The 14,342-nt window shown below is 33.0% G+C and overlaps 1 protein-coding gene and 1 long non-coding RNA gene across 12 annotated transcripts in view; one reads left to right on the forward strand and one right to left on the reverse strand.

The window, feature by feature from the left end:
• The window catches only part of upSET (SET domain-containing protein upSET), a 46,459-nt gene extending 36,202 nt beyond the window's left edge, over nt 1-10,257 (reverse strand). For 3 of the 11 annotated variants that reach the window (XM_073983114.1, XM_073983112.1, XM_073983103.1), the window contains exons 1-2: nt 9,990-10,257; nt 8,234-8,570 (exon numbers count right to left, since the gene is read on the reverse strand). The gene's annotated coding sequence lies outside the window, so the exon portion shown is untranslated. Of the gene's footprint in view, nt 1-8,233; nt 8,571-9,455; nt 9,544-9,645 lie in introns of those variants that run through there. The other 8 variants (XM_073983116.1, XM_073983111.1, XM_073983104.1 and 5 more) reach the window with 7 other exon arrangements.
• LOC141402236 (uncharacterized) lies at nt 7,630-9,422 on the forward strand. The gene is made up of 2 exons (XR_012412570.1): nt 7,630-7,806; nt 8,611-9,422. It is a non-coding gene; the product is annotated as an uncharacterized lncRNA (long non-coding RNA).
• Nucleotides 10,258-14,342: the final 4,085 nt, after the last annotated feature.

Genomic DNA, 14,342 nt, shown 5'->3' on the forward strand with positions numbered 1-14,342 from the left:
TTAAATCACAATAATGTTTTTGACAACAAACATAACAATCAGGTGGGCTTAGTGTCCAACTGTATAAACTGTGATTATTACTATTGAAACCCCCCTTCCAACATTCAAGAAATGTGTTAGGAAAATCATCTACCTATATTTCCAAACGTGGCAAACAATTTATCCAAGATTTTTCAACCATTATGAATCATGGCTAAAAAATATACACATATTCCTGTGGCTGGGTTCGTGTCATATTCCTCTGTGGGATGCTTTGAAGTGAAGCAGTGAAATTACTACTTAATCCTGAATCAGACAAGTTCAATTAATATTGCTGGGTACATACATATCTACACTTTAAGTTCGCGTTTGTTCTAGCATTTATAAAAATTCTAAATGGTCTAAGTGCATTGTAGTTTACCAAGGTTTTGTTTGTATGCATTGTTTAAAAATTAACACAGACAAGTTTGTCTAAGATAAATATCAGTTTTGTTAAAATCGATAATTCAGCAATTAATACATATTTCTATGAAAAGCAAGGGTGTTTTCTGCATACTATATTTCTTAAAAGAAACTAGTCATACTCGGCGGACGACCGTCAAATCAATTCTTCTGTAAAAACCAACGTTTTAAAGATTTTTTTCCTTTTCACCACCCTCTTTCTTCTAAACCTTCACGAATTTACTAAGCAATATATAAAAATTCTTCAAATATGATATAAAGCTCAATTCCAAAAAAATATTAATATTAAAATTATATTCGCCCTAAGTCCATATTTACATTTGGCAATTTTCCTTGCGACAATTGTCAGTTTTTTGGTGACAGAAGATGCTGAGAAGCAAAGGGTTAACATATCCCCCACCCCTCTCTCCTTCAAATTGACAATTGCCCCAAGAAAAATTGCCTAATGTAAATATGGACTAACAGGCAAAACTTTCAAAAAAAAAAATAATATGAAATTTTTAATTTAATAATTTCTTTTCATCCACCCAATCCATATTAAATATTTATTAAAATTTAAGTTCTAAGATATTTACATATTATATCCTGGCGTATATGTTATATTCTGAATGATTTATACCTATATATTTGCGACACTGCACACACACACCACCGTACAGTGTAATGTTATAATACGTTTCCATAGTATAAATATATTCCTTTGTATTGAACAATACAACACAACGATTACTACATAAAAGGCGGAAGGAAATATAATAGTATACTTTGCAAATGTCATAGTGCAAAATAGTGTGTTTACTTTCATAAAAAGATTAAAGCCATTGGAGGATATCATCGACATGACGGATGACGAAACCAGAAAAAAATTAGATATTTTTTAATTCACATTCGGGGCAATCGTGAATAAAAATTCCGTGCGAAATTTGTTCTACTTCACCAATTTAAAAAAATTTTATTTCCGTGTTTATGTCCAAAAAGGGAATATTTTTTGATTCGGCGAGAATATTCCATAATTAGGTGACTCTAGTAGTTTTGAAAGTTTCAATATCTGGATTTTAAAAGAATTTCACTTTTTATTTATTTAACTTCCGTGCGAAAAATTTCGAGGGAAATATTCATGGTCGCCCTGATTGAATATTTTTACATTTAATATTAACAAATTAAAGTAATGTCGGCATGCAATTTGTAAGTAGTTTATTTTCTAATCATACCTAGAATGTCAAATTAGCTTAGAAAAAAAATCAATTCTCAATATCAATGCTTTGTTTTTATGTGCATATGGAAAAGTGAAGTAATACTTTGCCGTTTTTATACATTTCCACTTCCAGTCATAAATCTGATGTGTAGCCGTGTTGCTTTAATTTTCATATCTGTTTTGTCACATGCATTGAGTTTTTTCAGAGTTAACTTTCTTAACGGAGATTTATTTGACGCCTATGCAATGGAATTGTGACAATATAAATCCAGTAGATTTACTAAATCTGGTACAATGTAAACCTACTATTACTCATAAACACTTTGTTCCATTGAGATTTTAGCCACATGCCAAATTTCTCAGAAAATCTGCCTTTTGACTTTCCTGTCATAAATTTGGTGTGTGGTCATGCACCTTATTTACTTTTTTAACTAGCTCCACATGCCAAACTTTTAGGATGTTTACATTGAGTTTTTTTAAAGTTAACGTCCATAACGGAGATTTATTTAACATTTATGCAATGGAATTGTCAATATAAATCCACTAGATTTTATAAATCTAATACAATGTAAACATTAGAGTTGTACAATCTAGTTCATTTGAAAGATCTAGTTCAATAGCTCAGCTCTTTTAACTGAACTAGTTCATTAATCTAGTTCATAGTTCAGTATCCAGTTCAATCATTCGGATCAGAATCGTTCACGGGCTCTTAATCGTTCTCTTGATGAAAACACATACATACATCAAATAGGAACAAACATTACAATAGTATAATTAAACTACCAAAATGTTACATTTAGATATTTTTATTCCATTCATAAAGAAAGATTAAGTTTAGAAAAAAACATCCTTCGAAAAAAAATGTAATTAAAATTTCAGTTAAGTGGCCGGCAAAAAAATCTTACGTTGTGTGTTTGTAGAAATTATCACTGTATGTATGTTTCTTTTTACTTTTTTCTATCCAAAATAAGGCACATTGAATATGTAATGGATTCGATATATTGGGATACGATGTTTTTAAAATGCTCTTTATGTTAAATTTATTTTAATTACAATGGGGGATGACACCACATTGATTCAAAACATAAACAAAACTCATTACATTACGTAGGCGTCACTTAGCACAGAGGACGGCGCGTCACTTTATGTGAATGACATGCTGAACTAGATTGTGAATCGTTCGTTCGTTGATCGTTCTTTGTGGATCTTTCGGTCGACGCTCAGTGAGCTATTGAACTATAGTGAACTATATCGACTGATCTAGTTCATACGCTCTTTTCAATGAATCGTTCAATTGAACTAGTTCGTTCATGAACTATACAACTCTATTCCACATGCCAAACTTTTAGCATGTGTATATTGAGTTTTTTTAAGAGCTAACTTCCTTAATTTATTAGACGTTTATGCAATGGAATTGACAATATAAATCCACTAGATTTACTAAATCTAGTACAATGTAACTTGGCCAAATGTCCAATTTCTCAGAAACTCTGCCTTATAATGACTTTCCTGTATTGAATTTGGTGTGTGGCCATGTCCTTTATTTACATTTTTACTAGCTCCACATGCCAAACTTTTAGCATGTTTACATTGAGTTTAACTTCATTCATGGACATTTATTTGATGTTTATGCAATGGAATTAACATTGTAAATCTAGTACAATGTAAACGTACTTTTACTCATAAACATAATTAAGTAAAATAATAGAGTAATTGACATTCGAAACCCAGTGGGTTTCTTAAATCCGGTTATGTATAAACGTACTATTATACTCTTACATTTTATGAATTAATGTAACGCCATATCACTTTAAATTAATAGCCTTTGCTGTCATAAATCTATAGTATTGCCTGGTCACTTTACATTGACTGTTGCTTGTGTTATAAAACGGTCTGGCCACATCATAAGTTTCTGGGAAATCATCGTTTTTCCAAGGCATATTTATAGAAGGTAGAAGTGACAATCAGCTGTACTTTTACTTTTTTGTAAATTGGGGTTTCAAAATGTAATAGGCTCTACTCATGAAATTTGAAACGTCGAAATTTGGTACCATAAAATAATTCTTCCAAAACGTGTTATAAAAAGGAGCTACGACAGTTCTGAATGCTTTTTATTCACATTTTGATTCAAATTTGTATTTTAGAGGATTTTCAAATATGTATTTATGTTTTTCCTGAGAACATTTTAAGAAGGACCTCTTTATTCAATATTTTCTTTGAAATTTTATTTTCAATAACAACATTATTGCTTTTGTAAAATTGTTTGTTGTTCGAATTCATGCATCTATCTTCTATAAATATGCATTGCTTTGTTCTAATTGGAAAAATATGATAAAAAAAATAAATAATTTTCGAGATGAAACCAAAAATTTGCCATAATCAGATCAAAAGAAACAGAAAATTGAACAAAATTATTGCCTAAACAAAATATAAACCTATTAATGAAAGAAAAATTACAGCATTAAAATTTAAAAAAAAGTCAGAGAGCCAAGGTAGTATTACAAATTAAAAAAGTAAAACGGTTGTGTTTGATAAGATTTTGTAGTAGGTATACAGAAAATAAATATTGATAAGAAATAAACATACAACTAAAATCAGAGAACCAAGAGAACCAAGCCAAGCCCAGAAACATAAAACATTCTAGTAATCAATAGAAGTAAACAGCTTCACAACATTCCATAGTAAATTACAGTGAGGTGAAAATTATATAGCGGAGTGTAAATAACCTGCTACGTATTACTATATCCATGAATGATTGAATGTGTGACCGACCACAACACCAACCATAGCGGCAATATGTGGTGGCAGTAAACAACAACTAACATAGCCTCAAAAGAAAACAAATGGACAAGAAGACAACATCATCTTTGGTTATATTGGACGCGGCGAGTAGCCGCTAGCGACCAAGCATAATAGAACAGCATACGCGGTTTGTGTGTGTGCGGTTAGATTCAAAATCAAACGGTACACGGCTGCAATTTGTATTATTCATTTGATTTTGATGTGATGCGAACGAAGGCAAGCAACAAGCGAACCGCCAACGTTACCGCTTTGGACCCTACCCTACCCCACTAATAAACACAAGTGTGGCCCATTCTTTCACAAAATAGAACATTATCAAAATAAATAAACGCGTATTGTCGTCGTTAAATGAAATGCCACAGAAGAGAGCGTTTATTATGTCGCACAAATAAAATCCCCCGTTTCTCGTCCCCATCTCTTCGCCTTGGACCGACCCAAACGGCGGCAATAAATTGATCAGGTCAGCTGCATACAGGCGCAGCAACCGGCACAAAACCATCACATTATTTGATGATAAATACCTATCTGCTTAGTATGTGCTGTGATGCAAACTTTTGCCTTATTTTAACAGAATTGAATGTTCTTTTATATTCTATTAGAATTTGCAGCAATAACTTTGTAATTAAATGTTGACGTTTTTTCCTCCCAGCTGTAAGTAGTATAATTTATTTACATGTGTTATTTTAATTTAAATATTTATTATAAACATCGGCAGTAGTAGGTCTTTTGTAATTACTTAGGCATATAGAAATACAAAGCAAAGAAAGTGGGCACTCGGTTTAATGCTTGTACTTTTTGCTTGGTATTTATCTTTTTAGTGTAGGCATTTAATAACTATTTTGCTTTTTAATAACGATAAAATAATTAATATAGATGTCTAGTCTAATCCCGTCTTAAGGGTCTGTTAAGTTCATCTTACACTGCTGGGATCATTCTGCTACAAGAAATAACATATAATTGTTCCACAAACATCCCAGAAGGTACAGGGGAGACTTCTCTGATATCAATGATATGTGACCTACTGTTTGTCGCCGAACACGAACGGCGTGTCTGAAGACACCACTTGTTGAGAAGTTTTACATGGCTGAAATACTCAAGAAATTTCGCCAACATTACTGAGGAGTATTTTTGCTATCGTTGCCTGGCCTGGTGCATACCATTGCAAAACAGTGGCACCCAGCTGCAGAAAATACAACCAAGGTAACAAAGAGACTTCTCTCATATCGATGAGTACTCCTCCTGTCATTCAGTGTCCAAGGCTGGCAGCGGCAATTTCAATATCATACGTGTTGAAAATATGAGGCCGATTATATTTTTTAATGTTGGTTTTTATCTATCTGGGAACAAGTCCATTTAAAGGCCCCCTCAAGGATAATTTTTCCATGCCTATATTTGGTTGTTGTTGTAGCATAGAAGCCTACGTAGAAGCATAGGTTTGATGCTGGGTTGGCAGGCGCTGGCCGAAAGAATATGATTTCGGGTAAATCCGGTACGAAAGAAACCTCTGCCGTGGGGAACGGAAGTCCATACTTCCCGAAATATGGGCCTTCAAAGTTCCTCAAGCACCCTTGATGTTATATAATTGTTTTGGAAGATAACCAAGGCAAGGGTACCATTGTAAAGCTCTTGAAATTCCGCACAGGATACGCTATAAAATCACTCTCCAGTTAGTAACTATAAGTTTTTGTTGAAATATACCTATCTATATATGACCCTTGGAAAGGTAGTCATGTCAAACAGATCCACAGGGGGGTCCGTCCTTAATACTACGGAAATTTGCCAGCATTACTATATATTGAGGACAATGTTAAGATATTTTTCCTAGTGTTGAAGTCATGAATTACTTTTTTTTGCAAGTAGGGCTAAACATGTCCCACTTGTATGTCATCGGTGTTCATATCTCTAGTTATATTATTCATTACTTTTGTAAATCCTCGAAATAAAAATGTAAAGGTACCTACAAAATTCAAAAAAAAAAAAGTTTACTTATTATCGGTTCAAAATAACTATTAAGCTAAATATTACCTCAAAATAGTTGATTTAAATATTTGATGGGTTGAAATAGGAGTGGGGCCAATGCCTCTTTTTAGCGCCGAACCTGTTCTTTCCCCCACTCCAGGAAAAATTATGTATTTTTGCCAATATTTGGCAACCCCCAAAACACAATGAAGAAAAAGAAGCAGAAAAATACGCGACTCACATAGAGAAACAGAAGAATAAAGTAACCAGTTTTACAACTTTTGCTTTCGATCAAACATCACAAAAAAATTGCACACACTCTACCCATTCTATTCTTTATATGCTGCTTCTATTAAAAAGAGAAAAACATATAAATATCAGGCGATTAAATATTCACACAAAACATTAAACAAAATGAAATAACCATAGGTCGGCCCGCGGTGCTCCTCCGATGGGTGTCTGTCTGTCCAACATTTACACGGCTTAGCTTTTTTTCTGGCAATCTAGAATACAAAACTTATGGTAATTTAGGTTTTATTGGAGGCGGCGGGTGGGGGTATATTATAAAATTTTAATATTTTTCTTTGAGTAGAAGAAGAATTGATTTGTACATTGAGATGGTCACATAAAGCCCCCCAACACAACACACAAGAATGAGGTTAATTATTGATGAGTGCCAAGATTTATAATTTTTTCGGCCCATACTATCACAAAAATTATGAATAATGTTTCATTGCACACTTATTTATACCATTTAATATAAAATTGGTCTCATTTGCAAGCAAATAAAACTAATTTGCCTATAAAATTCTATATAATCCATATCTAGAAGAAGAAATACATTTGCCAAAAATGCAACACTGCGCATGTCAAAAAATAAACACGTTTGCCAACATGTGTGTGAGCGGGAGAGCGTGAAGCAAAACAAAGTATTGTGTTGCCATATTGTTTTATGTACAAATTTATAAAGGTACAAGTTTTTTTTCGTAAAAATAATTAATAATTACAAATAATTAAAACTTTAGCCTTTTATTGTAATTTTTATAATTAAAAAAACCAAGCAAATACAATCATGTTCTACTTTACATTTGCACAACACAAAGTTTCACACACAAAAAAGACGGACGCCATCTTTACGAATACTGTGCACAGTGAAATATTAACAAAGAATAGAAAGAGATGACCATATATTGTAATCCAATAAAGATTATATTCTGAAAGAGGAAACGAGAAAAATGTGAAAAGATGGCTACTATTTGGTTTTGGTGCAGTGAGTAAAGTTAAAACGTAGAAGAGGAAAAGAAAAATTTTGCAAGAATTAAATTTCACAAACTAAAAAAGAAAATTGCAATTATTTCCCATGAAAGCTGTCCAAGATGTTGCAAAAATCAAAATCTTTACTGGATTAGGCATGTTTTGGACACATTTTTAATAAATCCACACCTTTAATCACCTCATCAAAATCCAATTTTTTCCCAACCACATATCAAAGCACACAGCAAAAACGAAGAAGAAGAAGCATACACTTTTTTATTCAATATGGCGGCCTGAACTTTGACAAGTCAATTGGGAAACAAAATAGAAAAAACAGAGCAAAAAAATACATATAGAAAGCAAGAAGTGTATAAAAACTTGAAAATATCTCCAGGAAAAGATCATTAAAAGATGAAAAAGTTCCACTCCAAAAATTCCTAAGTGTTTCTAGAAGAATATCCAATGGAAAATTTTAAAGACCTAACCTCTTTTCACTATAGACATTTCCTTGCGAAATTGCGCGATAGATTTTTTTGAACATGTACATTATAAGAGTAGTGAAAATTGTGATTTGGAACTTACCATTTTCGGTTTGTTTTGATAAAATGTTGAAAATTCAAGCCATTTGTTTTAATTTCATTTAGCAAATTACATTTGCTAACGTGTTATACCCGAACAAATTCTTCACACACACAATTTGTTTTCCTTTTTTTTTGTACAACTTAAGGCGTAATTTCGATCACTTTTTTCTAGCTATATTTTGATTTTCTTCTCTATTTCACTTGTCACTACTATTCTCAGTATTTCAGGTTTACTTTTTTCTGTGATGATGAAAAAACTATGTTTTCAATTTCCATAGAAAATCCACTTCACTTTTATCAATTGGCCTGGGTTTTATTTTGTATTTCATTATAATTCACTGTAAAAATACATTATTATTTTTTTAATATTATTTTCAGGATTGTAAGAGAAAAGAAAGAATTGTTGGCGCGACAGACGACGAAGGTACGAAATAAATAATGTACGATGATAGATCCATTTAGTTTGGTAGTGGAAGTGGGCATTGGTTGGTTAGTTTCCTTTTTCTTCTTTTTCATGGCATACACATCTCTATTCTACTTTGGTCTGGCTGACATCCAGAGTTGTAATTTAACCTAACTTTTCTTGCGATTCCCTTTTGCTGTGGGCTATTACTCATATCCAGTGTTGCCAGATTGTACAGAAAGTGTCGTTTGACAAGTGAGATAATGAAGAAGAGGAAGCACAGCGCACACGACGAATTTGTGGACAAAAAGGAAAACAGAAAAAAACAATACACTGAGATTTTTTCAGTTATTTGCTTTGCTCCATACTTTCGTATTTTTTCATCTTTTGCTATACATTATAATTCCATTAAGTTCATAAAGCTGTGAGGAGGACAGCCATCATTAAGCTGCCATCTCTTATGGTTTGCTTCTTCTGTCTAACTGCTTGCTTGCCACTACTGTGCTGTGCTGTCGTCTATCCTTGCGTCCGTCTGTCCCTCCGTCTATACTTGCGCTTTTTTTCTTTTTCATAAACCAACAAACCATCGTCACAATCTCTCTGCACACATTGCTCGACAAACGAATACAAATGTATTATGAATGTAAATACATATATTATCAATATATATCCGCGTATGTATATACAACAGCGACATACTATATAAATGTAATTGAGTATATACAAAAATGAAATAAGATTTTCTTTTATAAAAAAGAAATTTTAGGGCCAGAACATTATTAGCAAATTAAAACTATGAAACAATGAAAGAAAAACGTACAATAAAAGCCCAGAAAGCTTGTCCCCCTTCCAAAATTGCACCGAAATAAATATGCACTTGTTTACTATAGAACTAGCAAATCGCAAGAATGCCTACGTTTTATAAAAAGAACGGACATCTATCTAATCTACTCATCATCTATTTAGTCTCTTGCCAGAGTCAGAAAAACATTCCCCGTCCTCCCGCTCACCTTAATTATACTACTTGTCTATGTCTCATTTTACAATCTGGCATTATTTTGTATTTTCGTTCAATTATTTTTTGGTCTTGTCAAAGAAATTAAATATATGTTATGCTGCCGTTACTGCTAATTTTTCCCTTTTGTCTGTGTTCTTTTTTGATTCACTTGTAACAGAAAAAAAGCACTAATTATTGGTGGTTTTCATATCCCCGCACAACTCTTCTTCTTTTCGTCTTTTGCACAAACACCTTTTATAAAATACACTATTTTTTCTATATACACTCTTTACAAAAGCAGCAGCAAAACGTCGTTTGCTAGCTTGCTCACTCGCGCACTCACAAATACAAACTTACAAATGTTTATTAGGTATTTTTATGGTTTTTCTTTTGTTTTCAATTATTTCTTTTATTTTTAATAAATTATTTGTTAAAATTGTTCACTTTTTGGGGGGTCAATTGTTTTTATTCTTTCACTTACATTTTTTCATTTCACAATAACGAGGAAAAAACATTGTATACAAGTTTTTCACGTACTAGATTGACTGCAAAAATCAAACACCTCTGAAAGGTAGCTACAACATTTTGATTTATTGTAACAGGGTGTTTCAGTGAAATGAAAAACAGAGTGAAGTGTATGTTCAGTGAGCAAGAGATTGTCATTTAGGGTGATTCACACGCTATAATTACAAATGTGAATTGGCTGACAGAGAAATTGGATGTCATGCAATTTTCGCAATGAGTTCAGAAGTTTCTAAAAAGTTTAAATCGTGGTATAAGAAAGGAGGGTTCTAGATGAATAAACAGACAGTTTCTGTATGTCGAAAGAAGAAAGTGTGCGAATGAAACACGCCCGAACTTTAGTTTTCGAAATAATTTTACTTTTGTTTTTGCTCCAAAACAAAAAACAAATATAAAAAACACAAAAGAGTTTGGACGTGTTTCTTTCGTACACATTCTTCTTTCGACATACAGAAACAGGATGAAAATGTATATAATACGGCGTTTATATTATAGTTTTTTGCAGGGTTAACCTTCTTTATGAGGATTTGTTTGAAGTATATACAATGGAAATGACATTTGAAACCCAGACCCACTGGGTTAACCTTGTTATATATAAACGGCCTATAACCCTGGTTTTTACTGTATTTTAAAAAATTCAAAATTAATTAATGTCAAGGTTCCTCCAAATAATCGAATTGTGGATATGATTAAAGTCGTGAATACATCCAAAGTTTCAGTAAAGTTGGTCGTCATTTCTGATAAAAGAATAAAAAAATCGATCTATGATGCCCTAGCTCTTTTATCAGAAATTACGTCCAAAACGCATTTTACACTTACACTTAAAACAGGTGTTTTAGGAGTCTACGTCTTTTATTTGACAGATATTGTATGAAATTGACAACTAACAAATGGGCACCTCTTAAGGCATATCGACTGTGGAATGGCTTCTATGACCTAGAACTTCTGGTTTTTCAAATGCAAATGTGTTTTTATACAATAATACTATGTTTACATTTACGAAATCCACTCGATTTCAACTGTCAATTCCATTGCTCAAACGTCAAATGAAATCCAATCGATTTCAGATGAGTTTTCATTTGACGTATACACAAAAGAATTGACAGATGAAATCGAGTGGGTTTCGTAAATGTAAATCAAGTATAACGGATATTTGGCAGTTGAATTGTATTTCTTCATGACAAACGCTTTTTTGCGCTGCCTTTGAAGTTATGAGTTTGGCTTTGAACTCTAAAACGCAAGGATGTGGGGTCAAATCCCAGCCGGGATTAGCCGGTTTTTTATTTTTTTATTGTATTTTTTTTTTTAATTTTGCCTGTTGGGGCAAATATCATTTTTTTTAATGATTTTTATTAGTTTTCTCGTTAACTAGGCGTTTACACAAGACAGTCTGTCTGCAAATACAACTCTGATTTACTAACACATACATACATTTGTCGGCTATCTCCCAGCTGTCCATCATTTTCTCAGAGACAGTCGGGTTAAAAAATTTTTGACATATTTTGTAAAAATAAGTGAGATAATAATTGAAATGTGTTGAAAACAAATGAACAGGAAAAAAAACAAATCTTTGAAAGAGAAACAAAAAGAAATAATTCTACAACTGTTTTTGCAGTTGTCTGGACGCTACGTCACAAAGGCAAGTTTTGGGATTTTGACAATCAATACATGAAGTCAACTGTCCTGGCAGGTGTAAACCCAGGGTAAAGTAATTGTATACAGTTTCAACTTTGAATTTGTTCATGTTGTTTTGTTTGTAACACATTTCAATTATTATCTCACACATTTTTACAAATAATGTCAAAAATTTTTAACCCTACTGTCTGTGAAAAAATTAAAGACAGCTGGGAGACAGCCGACAAATTTATGTATGTGTCAGTAAATCAGTGTTGTATTTGAAGAAAACACAAAACAAAGTGCTGCCAAGTTTCAACTTTTCCTTATTCTTCTACCAGAAATAGATCTGTCTGATTAATTTCCCAGTAAGAACTTTCTCAGAGAGTAAAGGGTAAGTACATAGCTATCTCGCCAGCTTGCTTCTGATAAAAGAATAAAAGAGAAAAGGGCAACATAGTACGAAATCGGCTCGGCCTGCTTTATTCTTTTATTTTTGTTATGTCAGAAATGAAGCCTGAAAGCAAGGCAAGCAGGCGAGGCAGCTTATGTACCCAGGCCTTAAAGGCATCGACACATAAGAAGCATGGCGTTCTTGCTTAAGTCATATCTGGTAAATGACTAAAGACCAAGTTCGACCTAATTTAAATATGTTTCTGAAATCTTTTTATTAGGTCGAACTAGGTCTCTTTAGTCTTTTATCAGATATGACTTCAGCAAGAATGCCATGCTTCTTATGTGTCGAGGCCTTCAGGAGTTTTTATTCCCTTTTGCTAGAAAATTTTAAAAAGTAAACAGACACCTTCCCAGCGAAAACCTACAAGCAATCAGCTGACCTGCATAAACAGAACAATTTGTCGGCAAATAAAGGAAGCATAAATGTTGTATTTTGTAAAAATTAAAAAGCAAATAACCCAAAAAAAGGAATTTTTACACTTTGCAACTTTGTTCTCCAAAAAAACAACACATTAAACTGAAAACACATAAAACGCTTGAGTAAAGTTTAGTGTCGTTACTGGTAGAAGAATAAAGAAAAATTGAAACTTTGTAGTATTTTTTCTTTTATTCATTTACCAGAAATGGCAAGCTTTAGGCTTGCTATTTCCACAATAAATTTGTTTTTAATTTTCACAAGCATAAATCACCGAATAATTAAAAACAGCTGAATGATTGTTTTTAGGAAGAAGAAGAAGTTACAAGTGCTTGCTGAAAGAAATTTGTCCAACAAGAATTTGCAATCTCTTATGTGTACTTTACACGATATGTTTTTTACATATGAGCTGTCACTGCATATACATTTTGTATGGGAGAAGTGACAACTCATATGTAAAAAACATATCGTGTAAAGTACCCATTAGTAAAAGAACTGTCAAAAAGTCTCTCTCGATTCGCTCTCTTTTGCTGGATTTTTGTGCTAACAGACGACTTCCAGCAACAATTGGTACGTCGAAGATCACACTAGAGTGTTAAATTGAAACAATTTCATGAAAACAAGGGTTCCTAGGTCGAGTTTCACAGTAGAGTGATATCATAAAGCTGCTGTAGTGGGGGACTCGATCTATAAATACCTAATAGTTTCAATGAAACCATTTTAGTGTGACCTTCGACTACAAATACATACGGTCCGTTGTGCGTTGAAAACAACAACCACATGAAAAATGTATAAGTGATGCCAAGTTTGTTCTTGAAGTTCTCATGTGGTTGTTGTAATGCGACGCACAACGGACCGTATGTGCCGGGACCATAAAGGTGTGAGCAGAATGAAACACGCCGCTTTTTTCACGCTCAGTTTAATGTAAAAGATTAAAGGGCAAGTACTACCTAATTCAAATGCTGCCCAATTAATTTGAATTAGGTAGTACTTTGCCTTTAGTCTTTTACATAAAACTGAGCGTGATAAAGCGGCGTATTTCATTGCAAAGGCCAAGTACTACCTAATTCAAATGAATTAGGCAGCATTTGAATTAGGTAGTACTTGGTCTTTAATCTTTGACATGAAACTGAGCGTCAAAAAAGCGGCGTATTTCATTCTGTTCACATCTTTAAGATTTTTTATGTTGCCTTCCCATCACTATTTCAGCTTTCGACTCCAACCTAGCCCATTAAAAATGTCCGTCTCGTAAATGACCACAAAAATGTTCGTAACTTTATTTTGTATTTTTCTATTTTATAACAAACTAGAGGACCCGGCGAACTTCGTCTCGCTATTAAGGAATAAAATTTAATACAAAAACTCAATTTTCGATTTTTCCAATTTTCCGACTTTTCCAGAGAGATTTTCCAAAATTTTCTTCCGTAAAGACCTTCTCCTCGAAAATACGAATAACTGACAAAAATTTTTACAGAAATCTCATTTTATGAATTACTATACATTTTTTACACCATTTTTATATATATAGATTCTTCGATATATATTCACACTTGTGTCTCTTTTGAAGAAATTATATATGTCGGCAGCGACGGGTAGGGATAAACTAACCGTTTTTGTTTTGTAGGGATCTCTAAAGCAACTGCTTATAAAATGTATCGAACGGAGTGCAGAACTCTGTTGGACTACATCGAAAGACGTTGTGA

Source organism: Musca autumnalis, unplaced genomic scaffold, assembly GCF_047663935.1.
Source record: "Musca autumnalis isolate F117 unplaced genomic scaffold, ASM4766393v1 scaffold_4, whole genome shotgun sequence".
In the NCBI taxonomy this organism is placed as follows: domain Eukaryota; kingdom Metazoa; phylum Arthropoda; class Insecta; order Diptera; family Muscidae; genus Musca; species Musca autumnalis.